A 27,734-nucleotide genomic window follows, 5' to 3' on the forward strand; every position below is an offset into this window, starting at 1 on the left:
CTATTCAGGGTTGTCCCTAGACATTTTGGTGCCCTACACAGCACACCGTCCCCCAGCCCGAGCTGGCAGAGCGGAGCAGGCTGGGGCCAGGTTACTCCACTTCCTGCCGCCTGGTAATTGCAGGATAGGCCAGACCCCACACTCACGGGGCAGCGGGAAGTGGAGTGATCCGGCTCCAGCCTGCTGCACTCTTCTCCCAGCCTTGGAACTTGGGCAGTGGGCGGAAACACCCCCCAGCACTCACCAGCACCGCAGCTGGGTGCTGGAGGAGCAGAGCAGGCTGGGGCCAGGTCGTTCCACTTCCCGCCGCCCAGTGAGTGCAGGATGAGACTGATCCCTCCTAAAGTCCACCAGGATATAGCTCAGGGGAAGGAGCGGAGTGTGGGGGAGAATGGAGTGGAGCAGGGGTGGGAAGAGGCGGCATGGGGGCAGAGCAGGGGTGGGGGCTTTGTGGCAGAGGCGGAGCAGGGGCAGCTTTCCTGGCCGTCTCAGACAGCCGGGGGATCGAGCTGGCCGCTGGAGCAGTACGCAGCTGCATAGGGCACCAGGAAAAATGATGCAACTTGGTGTCTCCACATCCCTTCACCAGGCAGTGTCCCTATAGCGTGTGCTGTCTTCATAGGTCCTTTCTCAGTCTTTCTCACCCTCTTGTCTTGAGTCTCCTGTGTCCCTGCTTTCAAGCACAGACTAACTCTGGCTGTTCAGGAGAGGGGAGGACCATGCCTATGTGTGGCCAGCAGACAGCGACGAAGACCCCTAGCCAGCCTGCTCCCTGCCATGCCGCACACCCACTGAAGGCAACCCGCAGATCAGCATGTGGGGCAGCTGCTGATGCTCTGTGGCCAACATCAGAAGAAGGTAGGAAAGCAGGGCCAGCCCCCTGGTGTGGCCTCTGTCTGTTACCACTCACAGTGCTCACTTTTGCAATGGGGCAGGAGATTTTACCCCAAGAGGCTTTTCCCTCGCTGGCGAGAAGCAGAGAAACACCCAGGCTCCCAAGGTGCTATTTACCAAGCCCCCTCAAGTACAGGGACAGGCGCACATTTGGAAGAGGGAAACTGCTCTACACGCCAGCCCGGGCAGCTGCCCAGTTTCTTTGGCAAGTCAGGAACAGCAAAGACTAGACTGGAAGCACCTGGGGCTCATGCCCCAGCCTTTGGGATGTCCAACACCCGACTCCTTCCCGGGGCTCTAGCTGAAGCCAGAGCATTGGCCTGAGCGACCAAGAAGAGGTTCCAGCTCTAAAGGAAGCAGGACTTTCAGCACAATGTTAAAACTGCACACGCACAACGGGACTCGAACTCTCAATCACCTGAATCAAAGTCAGATGCCTTATCCATTAGGCCACATTGTCACACAAGAAAAGCTGCTCCAAGTACTTTAGAGAAGACGGACACTGTGTTTCTCAGACTCAGGTCATCTATTGACAAGGGCCAAGATTCTCTGGGCACAAGAAGTCGAGTTCCCAGCGAGATGTGAGACTTAATTCTATGGAACCAGGTGCAGGACTTTGGCAGGGAGGCTCAGGCATGGGGGATTGAGGTGCAGCGGATGGACTGGCTGTCTAGGTGCAGAGATTTAGTCACACTGAGGCACAGGAGGGAGGAGAAGGAAGAATCCTGCTGATGGTCAGTGGATGTGCAGAAAAAAGGGTGTTGATTCCCCCATCCTGAAAGGGCTGGTTGGCTTGACCCTCCTCCCCTCTACAGAGCATGGTGGGGACTGCAGCTCACCTCTTGTGGGGCAGGAGGGCACAGGTGCAGGGTGCTAGGCTCCAATGCACCTGGAAGGCAGCTCCGGTGGGGTGGTGCAGGGCAGGGACTGTGGTTTATGTTCTGCATTGCCTGGTGCTGGGCCATTGCACAATCCCCAGCCATGCCGCACAGTCCACTGCAAGAGGTGTGTGTGGGGGAGGCAAGCAGATGATACAGCATGAGGGGGGAGAGGATATGTGGTTGTGGGGAGGAAAGGCCTTGGACTGCACTGGGGGAGTGCAGAGCGGGGGTGACACCCCAGAAACCTGCAGGAAAGGGACAGATGGGCTGGATGGATAGAAGAAGCAGTGAGCCTAAAAGGGGAGTGGGATCTAATGGTCAGAGCAGGGAAGGGGCTGGGTGCCAGGACCTCTGGGTTCTATCCTTGGCTCTGGGAGCAGAGCGGGGTCTCGAGGTGAGAGCAGGGGGACTGGGAGCCAGGACTCCTGGGTTCCATAGTGGTGGCTGGTTTTTCCTGTGTCTCCCTCCCTAGAGGTCCCAACCCAGTCCCCTAGTGGAATCTGACTGGGGGAGGGGATTGCCCTGCCACTCCAGACTTGTGATTCGAACCCCTCCCCCCATGGGCTCTAACATCACAGAATCTCCCCTTCAAGTCAGAAAGTAGGAGCCCCTACTCACATGCAGAGGAAGCTAGTGAGTTTCTTGCGGGTCTCTGGCAGAGGTGACAGCACCCACCAGGCACCCACTCATGGTTGCAAGGAGACCCTCCTGCACAGCCCCCTGCTACAAGGGGCCGGGGGCGCCCAGCCAGGGTCACGAGGTGAGATGGGGTTGCAGTGGCAGGAAGGAGGCAGAGCTGGGGATGGTGCCAGGTCGGGTGCTGGCTACACAGGAAAAACCACACTGCTCCGTTATGTATTTCCCAAGGTTATGGCTGAATACAGGGTTTGGAATGACTTTAGGGAAATATTTTGTTTCCAAACAGACTCCAGATACCTAATGATTGTGCTAATATGCTCCCCTGCGCCCCTCCCCCATCACTCCAGGATCCGAGCATTTTCCTAATTCACAGGGTAATTCTCCTCCCAGGCTCGTGCGAAGGTGGGAAACGCCACCAGCCCCATTGCCCGGACGGGAGAACTGAGGCCCAGAGAGGCTGAGTGATGTGCCCAAGGACACCCAGGAAGTCTGTGGCAGAGCAAAGCATGTTTCTGCCTCCCCCCTCCGGGGTCTGGCCTGCTCCTGGGTCAGTAGACGGTGCAGGGGCGGGGCCTCGGGGCAAGGGGCAGTGCAGGGGGGCCTCAGGGGAAGGGGCAGTGCAGGGGCAGGGTCTCGGGAGAAGGAGCAGTGGGAGGGTGGGGTCTCGGGGGAATGTGAGGGCGGGGTCTCAGGTGAATGGGTGGTGCAGGGGCAGGGTCTCAGCGGGAAGGGGCGGTGCAGGGGCAGGGAATCTGGGGAATGGGCAGTGTGGCACTGGGGACTTCGGGGAAGAGGCAGTGTGAGGGCAGGGTCTCGGGGCAAAGGGGAAGCATGTGGGCGGGGTCTCGGGCAAAGGGGTGATGTAGGGAGGGGGATTCAGGGAAATGGGTGGTGAAGGGGGCGGGGACTCGAGGGAAGGGGCAATGTTGGGGCTGGGACTGGGGGAAGGGGCAGTGCAGGGGTGGGGTCTCGGGGGAAGGATGGTGCAGGGGTGAGGTCTCAGGGAAAGGGGCGGGGACTGGGGGTAGGGGTGGTGCAAGGGCAGGGCCTCGGGGGAAGGGACGATGCAGAGATGGGGGTTAGGGGAAGGAGCAGGGCCTCAGGGGAAGGGACAATGGGGGGCAGGGATTAGAGGGAACAGGCGGCGCAGGGGCGGGGCCTTGGGGCAATGCGAGCACAGGGTCTCGGGTGGATGGGTGGTGTAGGGGCGGGTCTCAGGGCAATGTGAGGGCGGGGTCTCATGGTGAATGGGTGGTGAAGGGGCAGGGTCTCAGGGGGAAGGAGCGGTGCAGGGTCAGGCTCTCCGGGGGAAAGGGAAGCTCAAGGGCCGAAACTCGGGAGAAGGGGTAATGTGAGGGCGGGGGTGGGTCCTTGGGGAAAGGGCGCAGGGGAGGGGTGTATTGGGGAGAGGCAATGCAGGAGTGTGGATTTGGGGGAAGGGGCAGAGTGAGGGTGGGGTATTGGGGAAAAGGGGCAATGCGAAGGTGGTGCCTTGGAAGAAGGGGCAGGGGCAGGGCTTTGGGGAAAGGGGCAGGGATTAGAGGGAACAGGTAATGTGAGGCCAGGATCTCGGGGGTAGGGGTATGGTGGGGGCAGGACCTCAGGAGTGGGGGTAGGGCTTTGGGGGAGGGCGGAGCTGGGGGGGCTCAGGGAATGAGGAGGATTAATTCAGTTCAGTGGCAGGTTTGTCTGCGGATGACACGGGTACTGCAGTGGGTGTTTAAAGCTGGGCTCACCCGAGGAAGGGGCTGGATGGCTGGGCACAGCGGCAGTTTGGGGAGTGACAAGGAGCCGGTTACAAGGCTCATCGGACACACCCAGAAACCAGCTCACACCCAGACAGGAGGTTAAAGCCCCAGCGAACAAGGGGCACTGGGAACATCCCCGCGGTGCAGACAAATGTATCAAGTCACCAGACAGAGACAGACCCGGCACTGACCTGCCCCACACAGACCTGCCCAACACCAGGGTTGGCGGGTGGCATTTTGGCAGTGGGAGCTTCGCCCCCTACCCTGGTCCTCGACCTTCACCAATCAGTTGCTTTGTGTGGGGGTGAAAGGGGCGAAGCGGCGCAGCACATTCCTACGTGGAGCAGTGTCATAGACTGCCGGAGCTCTCTGGGTGCCTTCAACCTCCCCCAACCTGCCCCCCAGGGTCCCCCTCCCCATTCACTGTGACTCTCCTGCCAGCACCGTCACCTCCTCTCCCTCTGTAGGGACCCAGAAGCTCCTTCAAGCCCCCCAACCTGCCCCCAAGTGTCCCCTCATCTGTTGTGACCCTCTCGCCAGCCCCACCCCCATCTGTGGGGATCCCTCAGCCCCCAGCATCCCCTCCGCCATCATGTACACTCTACCTGGCCTTTCTCTTCATCCCCGACCTCCTCCTCCCCTATCATCCTCAGCACCCCGACACCGACCTCCTCCTCTTGCCCCACCCCCAACATCCTCCTTCCCGTCCTCAGCACTCCGGCCCCTTCCTCCTCGCCCACCCATCCCTGTCCTCAGCGCCCCACTCCTAATTGCCTCCAACCCATTTCTCATTGCTGGGCCACACTTTCCCATCCCCCCACTCCCCCAGTCCATCCGCAGGTTGTGAGGTTCCTCATCTTCAATCTCTGCTACACCCAAACCTGCCAAATTCCTCTTTTCAACCACTGTGGGGTCGTCCAAACCACCGACACCCATCCAATCTGGGCTCTCTAAATCCCACATTCCTACAATGCACCTTGGTAACACCACTCTCCTCTATCCCTAATCCCCCTATTCCCTTCCCTTAGGTCCTCCTGGACACCCCAACCCACAGTCAAGCCCCTACATACATCCCAGTCACTCATTCACATGCTGTGCTAGTTCTTCATGGACTCCCACAGTCCACCAAACTTCTCCAACCATGAGCCCCATGGACCTTTGGCCGGGAAGGTGGCAAAGCTCGCACTTTGGCTGGGCTGGGTGTGGGTGTTAATCTTTTCCTGTCTTGTGTGTGCTGTGCTCACAAAGGCTTTTTGCTCCCTCGGGGTGAGGTGTGGTTTTGGCCGAAGATGAGGTGTTTTGGTACCCTGTGGATGCTGTGTGGTGTCTGGAATGGGGCGTGTGTGTTCCCATCATGCCCCTTCCCCTCTGCCTGCAGAGCTGAGGACAGACAGGTCTGAGGAGCAGAGCAGGAGCTCTGGGACGGAGAAAAGCAATATGAAGATGGAGTGTAAGATGAGGCCAGGTAACTTCTGTGGAGGGAGACATGCTGGACAGGGCCTAGGATTGAGGAGACAACCAGGTGTGAGCCCAGGGCTCAGATTTCTAATTGTAGCTGTGATGGTAGAATGGGAGGAGGGTTGAAGCCAAAGCCCTAGGGTGTGGGAGTAGCCAGAAGAGGAGCCTCACCACCATTGCTTTTTCTTTTTCTCTTGTGTTGTGTTTCATAGCAAGGGAAAAGAAGTCGCGGGGACGCAGTCCAGCCCTGAGGTGAGATGGAAAGTGATCGAGAGCAGTGACAGCGTGAATCCTGTTGATGCCAGGCAAGAGCTGCTAACTGGGATGAGAGTAACCGTCTCTGTTGGTGAGATGTGTATCTGGTTTGGGAAGCACTCTGGTCAGAGCCGTCCTGGCTCCAGGCAGGGACTTCCCATTACCTGGGTGTAGGTTTACGGACTAGCTGTGGCTTCAAGGGAGATGGTGTTGCCATTTGTGAGGGCTGATCATCTCTCTGACTCAGAGTGGTGTGGGCTCCCTAGCAGAAAGTTGGATCCATGAGGGTGACTCCCTGTTCTGAATGTCTTTCTTCTTCCTAGGTCTCTCTCTCTGTGTTGGCCAACCTTCACTCAAACTCTCTCTCTCTCCTCTCATGGACAACTGTCATATTCAGTTGCCTGCATTCTCTTTCTCTGCTCCCCCCTCCCCCAGTCTCCTATGGGCTCAGCTGGGTCTATCTGCCCATGGGCAGGGTCTCTGCCATACTGGGAAGGATGTGTCCTACCTGCCAGGATAAGGGGGTTGCTTCTCCCACCCCCTATCTTCAGGAAGACCTCATTGCTGTAACTGGGTCACAGTGTGAGTGGCCATTCATGTCTTTGGGGCTGTGAGGTCGGAGACTGAGAGGGGTGGGCTTGCGGTCATGGCAGAGGAGAAGTGGGGCTGGGATTAGAGATGCCCCTTATCACCTGCTAGCTCCATTACTGCATCACCCAAAAGCCTCGCTCAGGGTCCACTATGCCTCCTTGTGCTGGGCACTGCAGGGACAATCAGAGGGACAGCAAGATGCATGCGGAAATAGATGAGTGTGTGAGGCAGATGGGTGAAGGGGGGTGTGCGGCATACATTGGGGACAGTTGGGGGGTTGAGGGTTGGACGGACAGCGGGATAGATGGAGAGCTGCAGGGACGGATGGTGATGTCACAGGCTGGACTTGTGATGGGTTCAGTTCATGGCCGCTGGCTCTGTCATCTCCTGCCCCCATCTGCCCGTCTGACTCTGCCCCTGTCTCTCGCAGGCAGCACTCAGCAGAGTCTGGCCCTGTTGTTACACTGGTGCCTACATCCAGCGCACACCTGTGCGTAATGTGCTCCTGGAAAGCTCAGGCAGGGAGAAGCGTGTGGCTCACGGCTGCTGAACCAGCTACTCCAAAGAGTGCTGCAGATCTCCTCCTCCTTGGGCAGCAAGACCCTGGCCAGCAGGTTCCCTGTCCCTCCTCGCTGCCAAAGCAGCCTGCTCAGCGCAGAAACCGAGGTCACCTGTCTCCTCCCAGCCTCTAGCTGGAGCTGCTCCAGCCTCGAATTGCTGGTATCCAGCCTGGCTTGAGTTGGTGCGATGTCCTAGCGGAGTCCGTTTTTTCTCCCTGGTAGATTATGATTTTCCCCACTGCAGTTAGTTGCTGTTTCTCTGCTTCCCAATAGCCCCTCACCAGTGATAGTGACCCCTGCTGGCCAGACACGGTTGTGTCCTGTAGGTGCCTTTTTGTAGGAGCAGTGACTCCTGGTGGCGAGGGGCAGCAATACCTGGCATGTATCCCCCCTAGCATTGCTGTAGTGACTCCTGGTGGCAACTGAGGGCGACCAGATTGAAAGTATGAAGAATCGGGATGGGGTGGAGGCTAATAGGCTAATAGGCACCTACATAAGAAAAAGCCCCGAATATCGGGACTGTCCCTATAAAATCGGGACATCTGGTCACCCTATCCCCTCTACCCCTGTGGCAGGTACGGCAGGCACTGACCCCTGGCATCTCTGTGGGGCAATACCCTCTGTATATCCCCCAATTGGGACAGTGACCCCTGCTGGTCAGGTGGGGCAGTGCCCTGTGTGTGTGTGTCCTCTATTTAGGTAGTGACCTCGATGGCTAAGTGAGGCAGTGGCCTTTGATTTCCTCTTCTCTCCCCAGTCCCTTCTCTCTCCGGGGTAGGGCCCCCAGTTGGGGCACTACTTGATGTACATCTCTACTAATTGGAGCAGTGACCTCCCCGGGGTGCCCTGGTGTGGCAGTGCCCTATTGGTGTCTCCCTCCCCCTCTCCTCACGCTATTGTGATAGTGGCCAATTCAGGCAGTGGCCTGTTTATCATCTCCCCCCCACCAGCACCATTGCAGCAGTGCCCCCTAGTGGCCATGTCTGGCAGTGCCCTGCCTCAATCCCCCACAACCATTGCTGCAGTGACCCGAGGTGCCCAGTTTGAGTAGTAGCCTATGTGTACCTCACCTCTTGGAGCAGTAACGTGTGGGGCCAGCTAAGAGTGCACAGTCTGTGACGTCTGGTGGCCACATAGTGCAGTGGCCTGTATGTACCATCTACTCTGGAGCAGTGACCACTGGTGTCTTGGTGCTAAGATGCAGCCACCTCTGGGTTACATGGTGGGGCTGTTTACAGGACAGGGAGGACAGCCCCACTGTTCCAGGAAATAGGGGAAAGTCTGGTGTTCAGGGCAGAGCATTCCACCTTCTATTGAACTGTGATGCTCTGAGCACCTTTCTCCTGTATGAAGAAGACCCTGTGTGACGCCAAAGCTGGTTCAGTAACAGGTATCACCTCACCTGCCTTGTCTCTCTGGTATTCTGGCCAGTGTCCAACTTTCCCTTCACTGTTGGTCTTCAAATCTCCTCCAAACCCTCCCCCCCGACAGTCCCTTAAGATGCCAAACCTCCCCTGGAGACCAACCCGGGGGGGACACCCCACCTGAAAACCCTACGGCACCATAGCAGTGGTCATGTCCACTGCCTCCATTTCCTGACAGCTGCTGCCAGGCCCGACCCAGACTTCTCCCTTCTGGTGCGAGTCTGGAAGCAGATGCTGCCATGAGGTGGTGCCGGGAAGGGTGGTGCTGGTGTCAGGAGAAAGCAGAAGGAGTAGGTGGCTCTGTGCTACTGTGGGGAGGTGCTACCCTTGCTGTGAAAGGGCCCCGCTATTACAGGAGATGTCATCTCCCTGCCCTGCCACGCTCTGCACCAGCCCCTGCTTGTCACGGGAGCAGGGCTCGCTCCAGGCACCAGCATAGCAAGCAGCATAGCAAGCAGGTGCCTGGAGCAGCCAATTCAAAGGGGTGGCCCATCCGGTATCGGGGCAGCACATCTGGGTCTTTAGTGGAAATTCGGTGGCGGGTCCCCCATTCCCTGTCTTAGTCCTTGAGCTGCTGCCAAATGTCTACCAAAGAGGAAGGGAGGGAGGACTCACCACCAGACTGCCGCAGAAGAAGCAGTGTGGTTGAGCTGCTGCCAAAGAGCCATAGCTTTTTTTTTCTTTCTTATTTACTTACTCTACATCCTCTGGCAAAGAGTTCCACAGGTCGACTGTGTGGTGCGTGAAGAAATACTTTCTTTTGTTTGTTTTAAAGCTGCTGCCTATTAATTTTATTTGGTGACCCCCTAGTTCGTGTGTTATGAGAAGGAGTAAATAACTCTTCCTTATTTACTTTCTCCACACCGGTCATGGTTTTATAGACCTCCGTCATATCCCCCTTTAGTCGTCTCTTTTCCAAGATGAAAAGTCCCACTCTTATTAATATCTTCTTAGACGGAAGCTGGTCCATATCCCCTCATCATCTTTGTTGTCCTTTTCTGAATCTTTCCCATGCCAATAGATCTTTTTTGAGATTGGGGCGATGGCATCAGCACGCAGTATTCAAGATATGGGCGTACCATGGATTGATATTGATATGATATGATATGATAGTTTCTTTCTTCTTACCTATCCCTTTCTTAATGATTCCCAACACTCCGCTGCACATTGAGTGGATGTTTTCAGAGAACTCTCCACAACGACTCCCAGATCTCTTTCTCGAGTGGTAACAGCTCATTTAGATCCCATCTTTTTATAGGCATAGTTGGGATTATGTTTTCCAATGTGCATCACTTTGCACTTAACAGCACTGACGTTCATCTGCCATTTGGTTGTCCCGTCACCCAGTTTTGTGAGATCTCTTTGTGGCTCTTTGCAGTCTGCCTGGGATTTAACTATCTTGAGCAATTTTGTATCATCTGCCAATTTTGCCCCCTCACTGTTTACCCCTTTCCCCAGATCATTTATGAATAAGTTGAACAGTACTGCTCCCAGTACAGACACCTGGGGATAAGAGAGGGAAGATCCTCTTCTGACACTGGCAGACCAGGTGCCAGCTCATACCAAGGCCCCTAGGCCTTACTGAATATTGACAAATCCATGGCTGGAAACTAGTCTTGCTCACCTGTTTGTTAGTGTTGTTAAAACAGGCCTTAGATTTATAAAAATGTGTTTAGTGTTTAGAGTTTATGACAAGCTCGTGAGTTGCTGCATGATTCTTCTCACCTATAATAGCCGTAGCCCATGTTGTAAGGTGATATATAAGTGTTGGCACTACAGCTGTAAACCCCCTTGCCGCCACCCAGTCACCAGTCAGGAGAGAAGCATTACCAAGTGTGAAATGCTAGTTTACCAGAAGAGGCGTCATCTCCTTTCCAACAAGAGAAGGCCCTGACTGAGACATGAGACAAGCCACTGTGGATCATCCGTGGACAAAAGACCTGGTTGATTGCTCCCCCTCACACACCCATGAGGAGGCAGAGACCTGCGCAAATGCTTGCCCCCATCAGCTTGAGCTCCGGGGGAATGGAATAAAAATCCCTGTCAGGAAGAAACTTTTTTCCGCACCCCCAGTGCTGCTTGGACTTCAAGGAGACAGCACGCCTTCTAAGCATAAACAAGGGATCCCGGCTGTTTGGCTAGGATTAGCCGTAAAGGACATACAGAGTTTGTGTGTTACAGCAGCTTCTACTGCACCTGGGTGGCAAGCGAGAGTCAGGGTGCCCAAGGGGGCTGTCTGTGACTCCATGTTAAGGCTGTTCTAGTGCCTGAGGAGATCACACTTGATGCTTGGTGGGTAAGATCAAAGTGTGGAACACACAACCGTGAGGAACCCCACTGCCTGCCAGCCCCAGACGCAGGGGGATCCTGCTTTCTGGGGCTCTGGCTGCACTAGAAAGGTAAGTTTCTAGCTTGCCTGGTTTGGAAAACTGGAAGGGAAAGATAGAGAACCCACATTACATTTTTTTTAAAAAGAATCCTCATGATTTGTAAGCCACTGTCGTGATTTTGGGGATTTTCCAATAGTGAGGGTGGCAATAATGAGAAGTGAAGGGTTATTATTTAGCATTTAGATTACAGTCGGTTTGAGGGGAAAAGAATCAGGCTTGGGGCCCGTGTGTGCCGGGTGCAGCATGACACCTAGTGCCTTGTCTCGATCTTACGAACCAAGATACATAGAAGGTAGGTCGGGTGGGGAGAAGTCTGTGTAACTCATGCAGTTGCTGATGTACATGTAATCTCAACTATTACTAAGCCCCCACTCTAAGAAAAACAAAAACAAAAAAACAACCATCTCCCCAACAGACCCAGAGTCTGGAAAGCATTTGTCCCTCATACTGTTGAAAAGACTCACAGGAGAAAGAAAGAGTCCAGCTTCTTAAATAATTCTCTAGCAAGACAAAGAAGAACCTCTCACATCTGCAGACTCACAAAACACTTCTAAGAAACCATATCTGTATTGTGTTTATCATAAAGAAACAAAAACACTAAAGACACCAGATTTTCCTGCTATTTCAAAAAAATCTGTTTGAAAGAAAGATCATCACAGTTCAACTCTTCTCTGTTTTTCTAACCAAAACGTTTTCCTCTAAAAAAAAATACACCATTCCTGGAAACATTGCAATACGAGGTGGATGCATGGAGAAAACAAAGCAAGCTCCTGCTCCAGTTCTCTTGTTTTAAAAATCAAGTTAATACACATTTTTCACATCCAGGACAGATAAGCAATTACTCTGATCAGAACAAACACTACCCTTTAATCTTACCTCAAGGAAGCAGAAAAGCTATGCTGATACTCTGCCACGCACGCACACCCCTGCGCCCACCCATTTCAACCTCACCAGGACGAGCTCCCAGACACGCAACAAACACCATAACTAGGGAACTCTATGGGAGACTGACTCACTTCCCTGAAATGACTCCAGTGGAAGAATTCAAAGCAAGAACCCTTAACACAGAATTCTGTTCAAAGACAGACAAGTCTTGCAGACGCCTTCCTCTCGCTGGTTTCCCCTCTAGACTCCTAATTTCCATAAACCCACCCACTGACCTGTGACTACCAATCTCTCACTGTTAACTCTTACAGCAAACCAGGGCAAAGAAAGCCTATGCAAGTGCTATTCCGCAGCCCCGATGCTCTTTTCTGCTCCTTCCCACACAACTATCTCAAACATACAGTCAATTGCATCAAAGCAGTTCCTTGCTATTTGGGGCATTGGTGCCCCTTAGTCCCTCTGAGATGATCGGCTGGTTCCTTCTGGCCTTAAATGCTAGGAATCTGACTCAAAGGGCCACAACCTTCCTCCTCTTCTGCTCCTATGAACTATCCCTCACCTGGGCAAAACGTTTGAAAACACTGGTGTTTTCCCAACAGGAAAGGGATGGACAATTTCTCTTCTGTGGGGAGACGAGGGAAACCATGCAATCACCTTCTGGAAGGTATATTAAGGAGGGCGGCGTAAGAACCCTCACGGACTAGATTAAGAAAGCAGTTCTTTAACTGACCTTCCAACAATGACAAACTAAAATCTGCAAGAGCAGCCTTTCAACTCAGGGGCCCAAAAATAAGCTGTTGCCAATAACTAACCCAAGAGTTACAAATGACTCCAGACCATACACTCTTAGGACAAACCAAACCTTAACACAAACAACAACACATTTCTTTGCTGCTCTTCAACCTTGATAAACAAAAACTTACAAAACCGAAGAGCCAGCAGAATACACATCACAAAACAGTCCCCTGCTAATTAGGAAACCATCTCACTAACACAATGAGCTCAAAAAAAAAAAAAAAAAAAAAGGCAGAAAATCCCAAACAGTCATTTTCATACACTAATAGAAAAGCTTGAGCTACTGACACCAGTTCAGATAGCACTCTTCTGTTCTTTTCACAACAGAGAACAACCTCCCTAAAGCAAAGCCTCAAAAAATGGGTATAAACTCATTAATGATCATCTCTACAGAAATCTTCAGTAAAAGGCAAAAGATTTATACAAACTGAAGAGAAAGCAGAGTACAGAGAACACAGGGCAGAGGCGCTGCCGGGGCAACCGTGTATGCTACCACAAGTCAGGGTGACTACTCTCACAGCCTGCTAACCCGCTAGCTTTTAGAGGAAATGGAATTGAACTGATTGACAGCCTGAGTTGGATCATGGGAACCGGGGACACAGGGAGCAAAACCAGCCCCTTGACCAGGGACTCGCTTCTCTGCGGGCAATGCACTGTGGGTATGCAAATAAGATGCTCCGGCCGTCTCCCGTGCTCAAAGGAGTCTTTTCTCCGGGCTGCCTCTGCTCCTTCCCCAGCTGGGCAGAGATTGGGATGCGGCGGAGGTGGGGAAGCTGCTCTCGTGAGACAGTCCTGCTGATGCCCAGGCGCATGGAGGACGGAGCCAGGACGAGAAGCCAGAGGGCACTTGGCCCACAGCTCAAATCCAGAGCAAGAGCACACACTTTGCAAAGGAACAGGAGCCAGGATCTCGGACATGAGATTCTATCTGCCAGCTGGGGTGCGACCCCGCGTTGTACCTGCTGCTTGGTCTGCCTCTGCTGCAAAGTAGCTGGCCTCAGATCCTTGGGGTTCGCTGAGCTGCAGCTCATCTTGATACATGGGAACAGCTTAAAAATCATGGACTTTCAGGGTTGGAAGGGACCTCAAATGCTTGCCCCCATCAGCTTGAGCTCTGGGGGAATGGAATATAAATCCCTGTCAGGAAGAAACTGTTGTCCCCACCCCCAATGCTGCTTGGACTTCAGGGAGACCACACACCTTCTAAGCATAAGCAAGGGATCCTGGCTGTTTTCCTAGAGTTAGCCCTAAAAGACGTACAGAGTTTGCATGTTATAGCAGCTTCTACTACACCTGGGTGGCAAGATAAAATCAGGATGCCCAAGAAGAATGTCTATGACTCCATGTTAAGGCTATTCTAGTGCCTGAGAAATTCACACTTGATACATGGGGGGTGAAATCAAACTGTAGAACACACAACCATGAGGAGCCCCACTGCATTAGGGTTAGGGTTCTGCCATTCGATCTCTTTGTTGTTGTTAGTGCTGCAGTTGTTTGCCTTAAGCTTATGCCATTTGATCTCAGGTATGTTTTGGCTCTGAGAGGTAAAAGGCTGCTGTGTGTGTGTGTGGTGTTAGGGAGTGAGGTAGCAAAGGTTGGCTGCAGAGGTGGTGCATGTGCCACAAAAATTGTGCCCCCCCCAGCTCTGGTCCCAGAGTCCAGAATTTGTATAAACCCACCTGCTGACCTGTGACTAAGAATTTCGCCCTGCTAACTCTTCCAGCAAAACAGGCCAAAGAAAGTATATGCAAGCACTGTACCGCAGCCCCAGTGCTCTTTTCGGTTTCTTCCCAGAGAACTTTCACTGCATACCAGTCCAGTTCCTTGCTGTTGCTTGTCTAAGAGGTGCATGCATATGCTAGAGCGTACCCTGAGCTGATTCCTGACTTTTGTGCTCCTTACAGCCTTGCCCCTCTGTGGCACAATGGGTCAGCGTATTTGGCTGTTAACTGAAAGGATAGTAGTTCGGGGCCCCCAGGGGGATGGTGATAAGCCTATGCAGCTTCCCTGAGGCCTGCGGGGAGACTCAAAAGTCCTATTCTGCTGCCTCTTGGCCTCAGTGCTTTCAGCTGGTGGCCCAAAGAGCGTGATGGATGCCATTCAGAAACCCATCTCCCAGTAGCCATGCGGGAGGCTCAGGCTTAATCCTCTAGGCCGAGCACAAAAACTTGCAGCCGGGAACATTTTGCTCCCTTCCCGCCTCCATCCAAGTGGCAAGGGGGAAGTGGACGAGACACGCTGGCTGAAAGACACCTCCCTCCCACTTCCCTGTAGGCTGTGCAAAGCTCTTGGCCTGCCTCATGCCTTGTCAGGAAAGAGCAGCCATGCTGCCCAAGCCTGAGTCATGTGCGCAGCCTGGCCTGCTCCTGCTGACGGTGCGCAGAGCCACGTGAGCCAATGGCAGGTCAAGTTGGTAGCCTCGGCTCTTTTCCCTGACAGCTACACAGCGCTGCCTAGCACCCCGAGAGCCTCCCTCGTGTTCTCCCACAGCCCGCCGGGGTGGGTGGGAAAAGGGGACCAGGAAGCACTGCAGCCTCATTCTGGGACAGGAGGCCCTCGCCAAGCCGGGATCTCCCTCTTGCCTTCAGCCCAGGCAGCCAGAGGTGCCAGGGAGCTCCCTGGCAGGCCACCTCCTCAGCCACCTCTTGCCACTCTGCTGGTCACCACCTTGCTGGACGGCCCAGAGGGAAAAGAAACAAGCACACACGTAGCAGAAGATGACTTTTATCCATTGACCTCTGGGTTATGGGCCTAGCACGCTTCCGCTGCACCACTCTGCTGGCTTTTCTCAGACCTGCCACCCAGCTGGCACTATCCGGATTAGTGCCTTACACACTGTTGCGCTTTCAGGCAGATGCACAGGCTGCTGGGCAGCTGCCCTGGTCACAGGATTTTACAGCATCTACAGGGTAAAAGGGATCTATTTGGGGTTTGGACCACACTGGGAGCTGGGTAGCTAAGTGCCGGAGTGGGGAGCACTTCTTAAACTGTTTTCAGTTAAGCCTTCAGCTGGTGGGGGATGAGGTTCAGCCTTGGATCCGTGTCTGCAGCAGGCAAGCGCCTCTGGCTCAATCGGCCCCCCTCGCTGTCTTAGCAGACTAAAACTGGGAGCAAATGCACACACCTTGCAAAGGAGCAGGAGCCGGGATCTCGAACAAATGTCAACATTTTATTAAGATGACGTTCAAAGAAAAAAAAGTGTACGGTACAGCGTTTAGGTGCAGAAGTTTCTGGTGATCAGGGAACAACGTACAGATTACCCAGGGGGTGTGAGGTTCGGTTTAAGATCAGGTGGCATAAGGAATACATAATCTGCAATAACCCCGACTGGGGGTGAAAGGTTAACATAAAGACACTGAGTTAGGAGAGTATGTTGTCCATGTGAGGGCTACGTTCAGGTGTGGAGTATAACGAGCGGATACCGCGATGAGGATGGATTGATCCGTGTTTGGTGAGTTTTAACGTTCAGTGTTTTTTAATCTTTGCCACAATCTAGTTTAAGCAGGATTGCTATGAACTCTACCCTGCCATCTGTTGGTGATCTGTTGTAAAGGCCTTTTGAGGCTGATGTCATTTGCAAGGTTCCACCAACCCCAGGTTGCATGTTGGGAGTGCTTGTCCAAAGGGTCATTTCAGCTGCTGTGGGATCCCCAGTCTCTTTGTTATTGGGGCAGGAGTAATGCAGTGTATTTTCCTGTTCGTTTTGGATCAAGGAGAGAGTAACTGTACCTGGCATTTGAGGCCTGTGAGCTTCACCTTCGGCTGAAAAGTACTCACCATTAAGGGGTCTGGGTTCCAAATGCCCAAAGCTTGTGGGAGGTAGGTGTGGAGGTTTGTTTGGTTTTTCTTTGTCTGTCCTTGTGCCTGCTGGTTTCCTTCGTTCCTGGTGTGTAAAGACAAAGACGTTTTTGAACCTTTTTGAGTTGATATTAGTGCTGCAGTTGTTTGCCTGAAGCTTATGCTATTTGATCTTTTTCAGGGTATTTTTGGTTCTGAAAGCTTAAAGGCTGCTGTGTGTGGTGTTATGGAGTGAGGTAGCAGAGGCTGGTTGCAGAGGTGGTGCATGTGCCACAAAAATTGTGGCCCCCACCCCCGCTCTGGTCCCAGAGTCCAGAATTTGCATAAACCCACCTGCTGACCTCTGACTAAGAATCTGGTTGCAGAGATAGTTCATGTGTCATAAAAGCTGTGTCCCACAGCTGATCTCCCACAGTCCAATCTGCAAAATTTCCTTGTTGTCTGTATGGTTAGAAGCATTTTCCCCAACTACAGAGTTGTTTACAACTTTCAGTGTGAAAATGAGACCAAAGCCCAGCAGCTAATATATGTCTAAAAATTGCATTTAATTATTAATGATGTTTTTATCTGTGGTATAGATATAAATATGGATTAGATTTACAAAAAGCTCTATTTTTAAACTAGAGAGATACAAAAGACATAAAATGTGCATTTAGCGGTTTCACAAGAAATGCAAACATTCCTTTTCAATCTCTTTTATTTCACCATCCTTTGGAACCCATGTCCCTTGCCTAACGAGTTTTATGTAGATTCAGGTGAGTCCTGAAATCATGAGCTGCTAAGTTCCTTTCTTCTGTCTTTGATTCATATCTCCAGAATAACTGCACTTTATTACCCCTGCCCTAATAAGAAAGAGACTGGGGATCCCACAGCAGCCGAAATGACCCTTTGGACAAGCACCCCCATCATGCAATCCAGGGTGAGTGTGACCATGCAAATCAGCAACAAAAGGCCTTTACAACAGATCACCAACAGATGTCAGGATAGAGTTCATTCTCACCCTGCTTACATCCTCCCCCCAGCCAAGATTTGGTGGTCCTGATAAATCGCATTCCCTATTATACAAACTCATTGGTATTGAATGTGAAGTTATGGCTAGCAAAAAGTAGCCACTCATCTCTGATTGTAGCATCCTGCTTAGCCCTTGTTAACACATAAGTCAGTGGATTGTTCTCTGTCCACACCTGAAACTGAGCACCACACAAGTAGTCTCGAAATTTCTCAGTGATGGCCCATTTCAAGACCAAGAACTGCTGCTGGTGGACGGGATAGCGAGTTTCGCTACCAGACAGTCCTCAGCTGGTAAAGCCTACAGATTTACATTTCCTTCCACTTCTTGGTACGGGACTGCTCCCAGACCCTCCAAACTGGCATCAGCATGCAGGATAAATGTTTTTTTTTGGGTGAACAAGGACTAGGACTTGCACATGAATCAGGCAAATAATTATTTCCCGTAAAGCCCTGTCACTTCTCTCATCCCGCCATGTCCCAAATGGAGAAGAGAGGAGCTCCCCCCACCCCGTGTCCCGGGCCAAGAACACCAAACTGAAGAGGGTGTGGGGGAGGGGATGAGGATGAGGATGAGGATGAGGATGAGGATGAGGATGAGGATGAGGATGAGGATGAGGATGGAGTTCATAACTCAGTCCAGGTCTGCTAGTGCTGTCAAGGAGAAGATATCCTTTCTCAGTCCAGGTCAACTGGAATTGTTGTTGCAGTGGAGAAGAAATGTCTCTCATCTGGTTCTTAAATGCTTTAGTGAGAGAGGACAAACAGAGGTTTTTTCCTTTCCTCTACAACTCAAATGGCACACTTCTTTTCTGCTTTTTGCTCTAGCTTGATTTCTCTCTTGCATCTCAATTTTCTCTTTCCTGGCCTCATTCCAGAGCAATCACAGCCCAATTCTCTATCCTAACTCTGAGTCCTCTACTGCACCCTGAATGTCTCATTCTAACCCCACCCCAGAGTCTGCACTCCCAGAGCCACTGCCTTCATCCCGCTGCACTCCAACTCTCTGTCCCATGTAGCCTGATTTAGAGTGTACTAATAATATTAATTTGGATAATTTGATGAAAATTTAATTTATTAGCTTACATTTTATTTAATTTAATTGAGTTACAAAGTTACGGTTGCATTACTGCTATTCAGAAGATACATATGGCATCATATGCAACAAAGTTTGGTTAATATACTCACAGCCTTCCTTGATAACCTGGTGGTAAGAGACACAGGACCAGCCTTGCAGTTCAGGTTTCTCAATTCTTAAGTGAAAGATGCAGTGCTTAGAAAAAGCTAGTGTTACTTAGGGTTTACTTGAATATGTTAAACTTAAAATCAAAACCTAATAAACAAAGACTAAAAACTTAGGGAAACCGAACTTAGCCTAGTTCCCTTGAAACTTAAAGTTTAAGAACAAGTACAGCCTACTGATAGTACATAGAGAGAGAGTGGAGGAAGTAAGTCACAATGATAGAGCAAAGTGCTCTAGCAAGGTGGGTTACCTCTTTTATAGGGCACAAGGGCCGGAAATCCTTCCTCCTATGCCCAAATTTCATTCCTCACCCACAAAACATTAGGGTATGTTTACTTCATAGGCTAGTATGTTTGTGCTTGTTGATGACATGTACATATGCACATAAGTTACCTTGTGGTGTACCTGTTAAATCTGTGGGTACAACGCTGAATAAAACCCTATGCCATTCTCCATTGTCGATTGGTCTAGGTAAAGGTCTTAGACAGGCATGGGTACTTATCTATTTAAGTAACATGATAAAGGTCGATTTTCCTCTCTGAGTAAAAGGTCACAATATACATATGCTCACTTTGCCTTAGCTTAACATACAGGATATGGCCTGTAGGTCCTCATAAGTGATGTGTCTCAGTCCCCTAATCATTTTTATTGCCCTCTGCTGGACTCTCTCCAGTTTGTCCACATCCCTTCTCATGTGGGTTCCAACCCCAAAAGTACTCACATTGCACCCTAATGGCCCCAAAATGCCAGCTTTTAATATTAAATAGGGTGCTGCCATGGTCAAGTCACTCCCAAGCTCTCCAGTGGAGTCTCCTGGCAGAGAACAAGGTGAAAATCAGCCAGGACATCACTCAGTCAATTCCCTCCGCTCCCAGCAAGTGATATCGGAAAGTTCCAAGATGGCTCACTTCCCTTTCTCTCATCAGCTTCAGGCCCCAGGGTTACAAATGCACAAACCAGTTGGGATTCTCCCCTGGCGTCAGGGTGTGGAGCTGCTCTGAGGGCAGGGATGGCTCTAGGTTTTTTGCTGCCCCAAGCAAAAAAAATGTTGGCTTCCTCCTGTCCCAGCCCTGGGGTTCCCCCCTGCACCTGCCTGCTGCCGCAGCCCTGGGCTCTCCCCTCACACACACACACCCCGCTGCCCCAGCGCTAGGCTTCCCCCTTTCCCCCCCACCAGTGCCCCCCCACACTTCCTGCTGCCCCAACCCTGGGCTCTCCCCCCACCCAACCTGCACCCTCCTTCAGCTGCAGCCCTGGGTCACTGGTAACTCGCTCCCAGGGCATGTCATTCAGGAGGAATTTTAGATGTGCACAAAACACAGACAGGATTGGTTCCCACATGGTTATAGAAGTGCAGTAAAGCGGAAAAATTTTCAGCTTGTGTGATTGGAGGATATCTGGATGCATATTATAAGACTGTCCTCCATAAATGAGGAAAAGTTGAGGTGCCTTTATTTTTCTTTTGTTCCACTCTTTCGTTCTATGGGGAATTTGTCAATCCAATATCACTGTCTTCCTTTTAAACAAACAAACAAAAAAAGGCAATGGCTGTTGAAAATAGCAATTCCAGTCCTAATAACCACTGGGGAGCATTTCTTGCGCAATTTTATCCTACCTTTTCTACAGCAAGTTACAGTGGATCAGTATATTTGATCTGAGAGAAATGAAGTACCAGCTGCCCAAACTGAGCTTGAGCACTCCTGAATTTTGAGGTGTTCAAATCTGGAAGGCAGGTGCTGGGTGTGTGTGTGTGTGTGTGTGTGTCGGGGGGAGGACTGTGGGCTCTGCAGGGGAGAACGGCAGCATGTATGTGGCAGCGTGTCTGGAGCTGCGTGGAGCCAGACATATTGGTCTGAGTGGCACGGTAAGGGGGCTGGGGGGATGGAGAAGGGGGAGGGGTTCCAGGGGGGCAGTCAAGGGACAGGGAGCAGGGGGGGTTGGATGGGGCGGAGGTTTGGGGGGCAGGGAGAAGGGCAGGTTAGATGGGTCAGAGGTTCGGGGAGGGGGCAGTCAGGGGACAGGCAACGGTTGGATAGGCATGGGTGTCCCAGGGGTTTTTCAGGGGACAGGTAGTGGGTGGGGTCCTGGGGGAAGTTGGGGGGTCTCAGGAGGGGGCAGTTGGGGACAAGGAGAAGGGAGGCTTAGGGGTTGGGGTTCCAAGGGGCAGTTAGGGGCAGGGGTCCCAGGAGGAGGCAATTAGGGGACAAGAACCAGTGGCACTTAGATAGGGGGTGGGGTCCTGGGGGGCAGTTAGGGGAAAGGGTCCCAGGAGGGGGTGATAAGGGGACAAGGAGAAGGGGGGGAGTTGGATGTGTTGGGGTTTCTGGTGGGGGCAGTCAGAGGGAGTGGATGGTGGCAGGGTGGGGCTTCCCTCCTCCTGGAGTGACCTGTTTTTTGAATGTTAAAATATAGTCTCCCTACTATTCACAGTGCAACTCTCCACTCCCATGCCGCCCTTGCAAATAGGCTGCCCCAAGCAGGTGCTTGCTTTGCTGGTGCCTAGAGCTGCCCCTCTCTGAGGGGATGGACTTGCACACTTAGAATATTAGTGCAAAGATACAATTTCAATTTCTCTTAGAGAAATTGGAGGGCAATTTATATTTCATAAAAATCTTATTTAGTGAAAGGAAAGCTGCAGTGACAGCCTGGTTACTGAGGTGCAAAACACTTTCCTCCTGGGAGAAACAAGAAGTTAGAATTAAAAATTTACATAATTTGTTCTAATGTTGGCACAGGTTTAATTTTGCTTCTATGTAGGTTTGTTTCAGGCTGTGACCATTTTCGTTTATTGGGTTGTTTTGTTTTTTTTAGTTGGAATGGAGCTTTTAATTGACATTTGCTGGATTCGAATGGCTGACCTGCAACACCAGTTTTGACATAGTTCTGCATATTTCATGCAGATTTGGCCAGTATTCAAGGATTCATTTCTTTACAGGAGGTTTCAGTGGTCAGGCTTATTTATTTTATGTTATTTTATCATTCTGCTGTAGCACACCTTTTTGATAAAATGTTGAAATTATTAATTTACAGCATTTGTTAGTTTTTATTTTTAAAAACAAAGTTTTTCTTAATGTTTGGGTTTTTAGTTAAGCGTTGTTTTTGGTTTCAATTTTTCATTTAGGTTTTGGTTACGGATGGAATCTTTAAAAACTTTGCATTTAATACAACAATTTGGACAGATTTAGATTATTTAAAGTAAACCCTGCTTACTATTTCATTTTAATAAAGCTTATATTGCTGTAAATCTGGCCGGGGGGAGAGGAGATGAGCCTGGCCTTTAACTGAGAAGGAGCAGAGAGATGGGAGGCATGGCTCTCGTGAAGGGTGGGGCCAGGTGATAGGGGGCACAGCTCCCAATTTTTTTTTTGTCTAGCCCATCTCAGTCCCCCACCAAACAAGAAGAGTCTGATTCCACCCTTGCTGGTCACTGAGTGTCACTGCTGCTCCATGGGAAACATGCTCTGTGCCTTACCTAGATTGCTGGGAAACACACTCTTTGCTTTACCATGAGTGGTCTGTGGGTGTCATTGCTCCTAGAAGGCAGACACACGCTGTGCATTACACCACCTGGCCACTGGGTGTCACTGCTGTATCAAGAGAAACACCTTCTGTGCATTAACCTGAATCACCACGAGGTGTCACTGCTGCTCAAATGGAAATATACTCTGTGCGTTACCCGGATTGGCCACTCGGTGTCACTGCTGCACCCAGGAAACCACCTTCTGTGCATTACTCTGACTGCCCACTGGGAGTCACTGCTGCTCCAAGGGAGACATAAGAACAGCCAGACTGGTTCAGACGAAAAATCCATCTAGCCCAATATCCTCCTGTCTTCTGACAGTGGCCAGTGCCAGGTGTCCCAGAGGGAATGAACAGAGCAGGGAATCATCAAATGATCCATCCCCTGTTGCCCATTCCCAGCTTCTGGCAAACAGAGGCCACAGGCACCATCCCTGCCCACCCTGGCTAACAGTCCTTGATGGACCTATCCTCTGTTAATATATCTAGTTCTTTTTTTGTACCCTGTTATACTCTTGGCCTTCACAACATCCTCTGGCAAGGAGTTCCACAGGTTGACTATGCAACTGCCCTGAGTTTACCCCCACCCCTACCCTGGGTTGTATATGGAAAAGAGGATGAGGAGAGCCATGATGTGTCTGTCACTAACTCGTGCCTCAGTTTCCTCTAGGCACAATGCTGCAGGCTCCTTTGCTCAGTTCCCATGCAACCGTGTCTCGGGAAGGGGGAGTAGAGGCTCATGCTCCCCAGCCCCATGCCCCTCCCCCAGCAGCTGGGGAATCCAGGCCAAATTTAACCCTGGTAGGTGAGCCGGGATTAGCCTGGGACCCTGGTAGCTGGGCCAGGATTAGCCTGGGCCAGGGTAGGGCTGGGGAGAAATTGCTGGGCAGACAGATGCACTTGCTGTGAGAGGAGATCCTCCCATTCCCTGCCAACCCCCCTCACTCCTTACAGCACACTGCACCCTAGCACTTCTTTCTCTGTTGTCGGGGTGTCTGCTGCCTGCTTCTCCCTTAGCATCATCTCTCCCCACCCTGGGGCACTGGTGTTGCACATCCTGTGCAAACAAGCAGGCCCTGGTGTGCCCCATGGCACTGCCCTGCAATTGTGGGGGCAGCAGTTGGATGGAATACGGGGGTGAGCAAGGCTGGGGACAAGGACTCCTGGGTTCTCCCCCCAACTCTGGGAGTGGAGGGGGGTTAGTGGGTAGAGTGAGGGAGGGGTGGGGCTGGGATCCAAGGCTCCTGCTTTTTCTGGTTTTCTTCACCTCCTGCAGCTGCCTTGGTCCTTTCAGTGCATTTTCTGTTCCAAATTCATTTGCTGACTGTAAAACCCACCCCAGAGGTGGCTGCATCTCAGTGTAGGGTGAGCCATCCTTGGCTGCATCATCTCCTAACCGCGTCTCTCTCTATCCCTGCAGGTGACCCTGCAGCACTCGGCAAACATCCGCAAGATTGTGGGGTACTTTGAGCATTGGGCAGGCAGGGGCCAGGCGCCCAGCCTTCCCTCCAGAGAATGGGACCCAGCACCTGTTACTTTTTACAGGGATTAAAAAGGGGCCAAGAGGGGCAAATCAGAGGAGGGGGTCCAGGATCTGAGCAAGGGGTGGAAATTGACTCGTGGGGGGTCAAGCAGCTGGAGGCAGAGACAGTGTCCCCACTCTGGGGTACTCTCTCCACTCTGGGCACTTCCCTGACCCACTCCTCATTGCATTGTATTGCTTCAAGCAAATACAATTTATTACCCAGCAATTAATGTAAAACATAAGAAAAGATTAAAGGAAAACATGTCACCCTGTTCTGTGCTGCAGGGAGAACACAACCAGCGTCTCTGGAGTGTCAGGGCAGGTCACAGTCTCTCCCTCACTTGTCACATGCCTCCTTCCCAGGCCCTGGCTGTGCTGCAGGGACACCACGGGCCGGACACTTGCTCAGGCAGTGGCCACATGCTCTAGGTGACAGGACCCTTGTTCCCAGTGTCAGTCCCCATGTAGGGGATATGATCCTCCCACGCCTGAAGGCCTCTTGATCGGTGGCATCTCCTTGTGCTGGGCCTTCTGCCCAGGGTCCCTCTCACTCTCCCAAGCTGCTCACTGCACCCACCTCCAGCCCCAGTGCTGCTGTGGCTCTGCCTCCATCTCCCTGGGCTGCTCCTCTGGCCTCTCTGGCTCTGTTTGCTGCAGCTCTTCTCCCAGCACAGATCTGCTCCCTGGGCAGCTTCTGTGGCTCATGCCTCTCCGGCTCAGTTCCTAGCATGGATCTGCTCTGGTTCTCCCTGGCTGGCACAGCTCTTCTCCCCGCCTCTTCTCGGGCTCCTGCTTTCTCCTTAGCTGGGTCCCACTCTGGCCCAGGTAGTTCCAGCTCACACAGATGATGGGATCCCCTGCCCTGGTGACTCCCTCATTACACTGCCTGCCTGTCAGTCGGGCTAACTTTGGAGCTTTGGCCTCTCCCCATTGCTCCTGGGGACTATCAGTCTTAGGGTCTTGATTTCCTATTGATCCTTCCACCTTCTATTGGTACTGGGAACTAGCCAACCAAAAACCCACTGAGCTTTAATAAGCGGCCAACAGTCCCTTACACAAGCCGGCCCCGTGAGGGTCACCGATGTGCAGAGACAGTAACACAAGCTGGTGCCATGGTGTAACGGGCAGCACTCAGGACTCTGAATCCTGCAATCTGAGTTCAAATCTCTGTGGGCCCTTGGGGTAAACCCTGAGAGCTCACAGTGCTCAATTTCCCTGTCTCCAGCTGTGCAAGAGCAAATCTTTCACCTCCTGTTGGGTGACTTGCCCTCTAGAGCCTAGTTGTGAGGGCCCCAATGGGTTGAGGCTCAAGAATTTACTACCCTGGTTGCTGATACCTGCAGTCCTGTGGTTTGACCAGATGCTTAGGATTATCACAGCTTCACCTGATGCCCACAAGTTTGGCCATTTTGCTTGCAGCTACATGTTTCCTCTTGTCCACATGGCACTTGAAGGAAGGAGTGCCAGGGTCAGGCTTGATAGTCAGGGCTAGGCAGGATGGAGGAAGAGTCCCAAGCTGGAGCCCAACGCACCTAGAGCAGAGGCGGCTGGTGCTGACAGCTCCAAGGGAAGGCTTAAAAGCTACAGAGCAACTGAGGGAGGGGCAAGAAGAGGGGAGGACCATGCTTATGTGTGGCCAGCAGACAGCCACAAAGACACCCGGCCAGCCTGCTCCCTGGCATGCCACACCCCCACTGAAGACATGCTTAATGCACTCAGTGATCAGGAGGAAAACCTGTCAAAATGTGTGTGCGAGAGAACCTGCATGGCTTGGAAGGGAGCGAGGAAAAAGGGCAAGTGAAAAAAATAACCAGCGAGAGAGCGAGAGCGAGAAGAACATGGAAGGCAGAGAAAAAAAATAGAAAAAGAAGGAAAGAAAGGAAGAGCATGAAAGAAAGAGGGGGAAAAAGAAAGCAAGAACATACAAGCTAGAGAAGGAAAGGAATGAAAAAGAACGAATGAAACACAAGCGCTAGTTGAAGCTGGAATGGGACAGTCAGAGAAAGGACAGACTGACCCGTTAAGCAAGGTTGCACCCCCGATTCTCCATGTTGGGGGGCACAGGCCCCCTATTTCAATCCTGGCCCTGCTTGGGGGGGGACCATGCATAGGTGCATATTGACACCCCCATGCTTCATGAAGGGGGGCAAGTCCCCCCATACCCTCAGGGCTGCTGAAAGCGGGTTCAGGCCCCGGTGAAAAAATTTTTCAGGTCCCCCAGCAAGAGTGTGTTGCCAGCAGATAACTGCCTGAGGCCAAGCAACAGCGGGGGTGGGGTCCGTCGCCTGGTGTGCCGCGTCAATAAACACACCAGGGTGGAGAAGCAAACAACCAAATTTATTTGAGCTCAAATAAGGTGCAAGGGAGAAATAACAATCTCAGATCCTGCACACCTAAAACAAGCAGTTTCTTCCTTTTATATCCCAGTTGTTTACTACAAAACTTTCTTGCTGACTAGCTGATTTCTCACTTCCCCCTCCTTTCCCATCCAGCTGCAGTATCTTTTCTCATTCAATCTTTTGACTTCCCCCTTCCTCCCCCCTCTCCGCTGCTGAGACATGTATACAGTATCTTAAAATGGCCTTGAGCGGGCTTTAGCCGAGCTTCAATGTATTACAGCAGAGAACTGGCTGTTACAACCAAAAACTAACTGCTAACACTACATTTTTTGCAGCTATTAGTACATTAGGTTACACTAGGTTACACAAAGTGTTTAATAATGGAGGAACATTGGTTCATTGAGGCCTACAACAGGAGGGTTTCATTGACACTTGTGGTCTACCACCTTTTCGAGTTACCTAGGGTTATGCCAGAGTGACACCAACAAGTGGACCAGCTAAACAGGGCAATGAAGCCAGGGAAGCCAGGCCCTGGGCCCTCTTTTGGACCACCAGGCCCCGGTAATCTGTACCGGCTTTCCCGTTGCATGGCAATGGTGGTGCACTCATGTACTGGCACGCCTTTTAGTATCATGACTATTTATCTGTACAATAGCAGCACTTACAGAGAGCGGGGCAGACTCAAACCCCTGTTGTGCCAGGGGTGCACAGACACAGAGACAGTTCCTGCCCCAGCTGAAATCAGGGCACCGTTGGGCCAGGCGCTTCCCAGACACAGCGAGAGATAGGCCATGTCCCAGAGAGTTTACAAGCTCCATACCCAAAAAGTGGGAGGAGAAACAGAGGTCCAGGGTCACACAGCAGCACTGAGAGTAGAACCCAGGAATCCTGGCTCCCAAAAAGGGGGGGAGTGGGGTCTAGTGGTTAGAGGAAGGGAGGCTGGGAGCCAGGACTCCTGATTTCCATTTCCAGTGCTGCGATCAGGCACCAGAGCTCCAAGCATGTGCCTGGGGGCAGCACTCTAGCCCCTGCCCCCTGCCTTTTTTGGCGTGGGAGGCACACAAAAAGCCAGGAGCCAGCCCTGAACCAAGATGTTCTCTGTCAGCTGAGGCTTTCAGGCTGAGCTGGAACTGACCCTGCAATTCTGGCTTCAGTAGCAAGACGGCACTCATGGCAGCCTGTGCAACTCAGGCTGGACTGCAGCTCAGGCTGCCCTGCCGCTGGAGAGCCGGAGCGTCATTCCCCCTAGGGTGGCTCTAGGTACCAGCAAAGCAAGCACCTGCTTGGGGCAGCCCATTTGCAGGAGCGGCATGGGAGCTGAGAACCAAGAGGCGGCTCTGGGAGCTGTAGTTTCTTGGTTAGCTCCCTGCCTATAGAGCCAGCCCTGGAGCAGCGAAAGAACTACATTACCCAGCATTCCCTTGGCCACTACCAACCAGAAAAGAAGGAGGGGGACCTCAAGTGGCAGCGTGCTGTTAGTGGACAGTTGCACTGTGAATGGTAGGAAGACCATATTTTAACATTAAAAAACCAGGACACTCCAGGGGGAGGGAAGCCCCACCCTGCCTCCCTCCACTCCCTCCGATTGCCCCTTACAGAAACTCCAATCCACCCAACTTCTCCCCCTGCTTCCTGTCCCCTGATCACTGCCTCCTGGGACCCTTGCCCCTAACTGCCCCCCAGGACCCCACCCCCTATCTAAGCACCATTGGTACTTGTCCCCTGATTGCCCCCTCCCGAGACCCCTACCCCTAACTGCCCCTTGGAACCCCACCCCCTTTC

The 27,734-nt window shown here is 52.1% G+C and overlaps 2 non-coding genes and 1 pseudogene across 2 annotated transcripts; 1 reads left to right on the forward strand and 2 right to left on the reverse strand.

Moving 5' to 3' along the window:
* LOC127057005 (zinc finger protein 420-like) overlaps positions 1–27,734 on the forward strand; it is a 482,458-nt pseudogene that overhangs the window by 265,179 nt on the left and 189,545 nt on the right.
* LOC127057353 (U2 spliceosomal RNA) lies at positions 11,544–11,738 on the reverse strand. Its single transcript, XR_007776082.1, has one exon. It is a non-coding gene; the product is annotated as a U2 spliceosomal RNA (small nuclear RNA).
* On the reverse strand, positions 12,854–12,967 carry LOC127057363 (U5 spliceosomal RNA). The gene has a single exon (XR_007776088.1). It is a non-coding gene; the product is annotated as a U5 spliceosomal RNA (small nuclear RNA).

This window comes from Gopherus flavomarginatus, chromosome 8, assembly GCF_025201925.1.
Source record: "Gopherus flavomarginatus isolate rGopFla2 chromosome 8, rGopFla2.mat.asm, whole genome shotgun sequence".
Taxonomy (NCBI): Eukaryota; Metazoa; Chordata; order Testudines; family Testudinidae; genus Gopherus; species Gopherus flavomarginatus.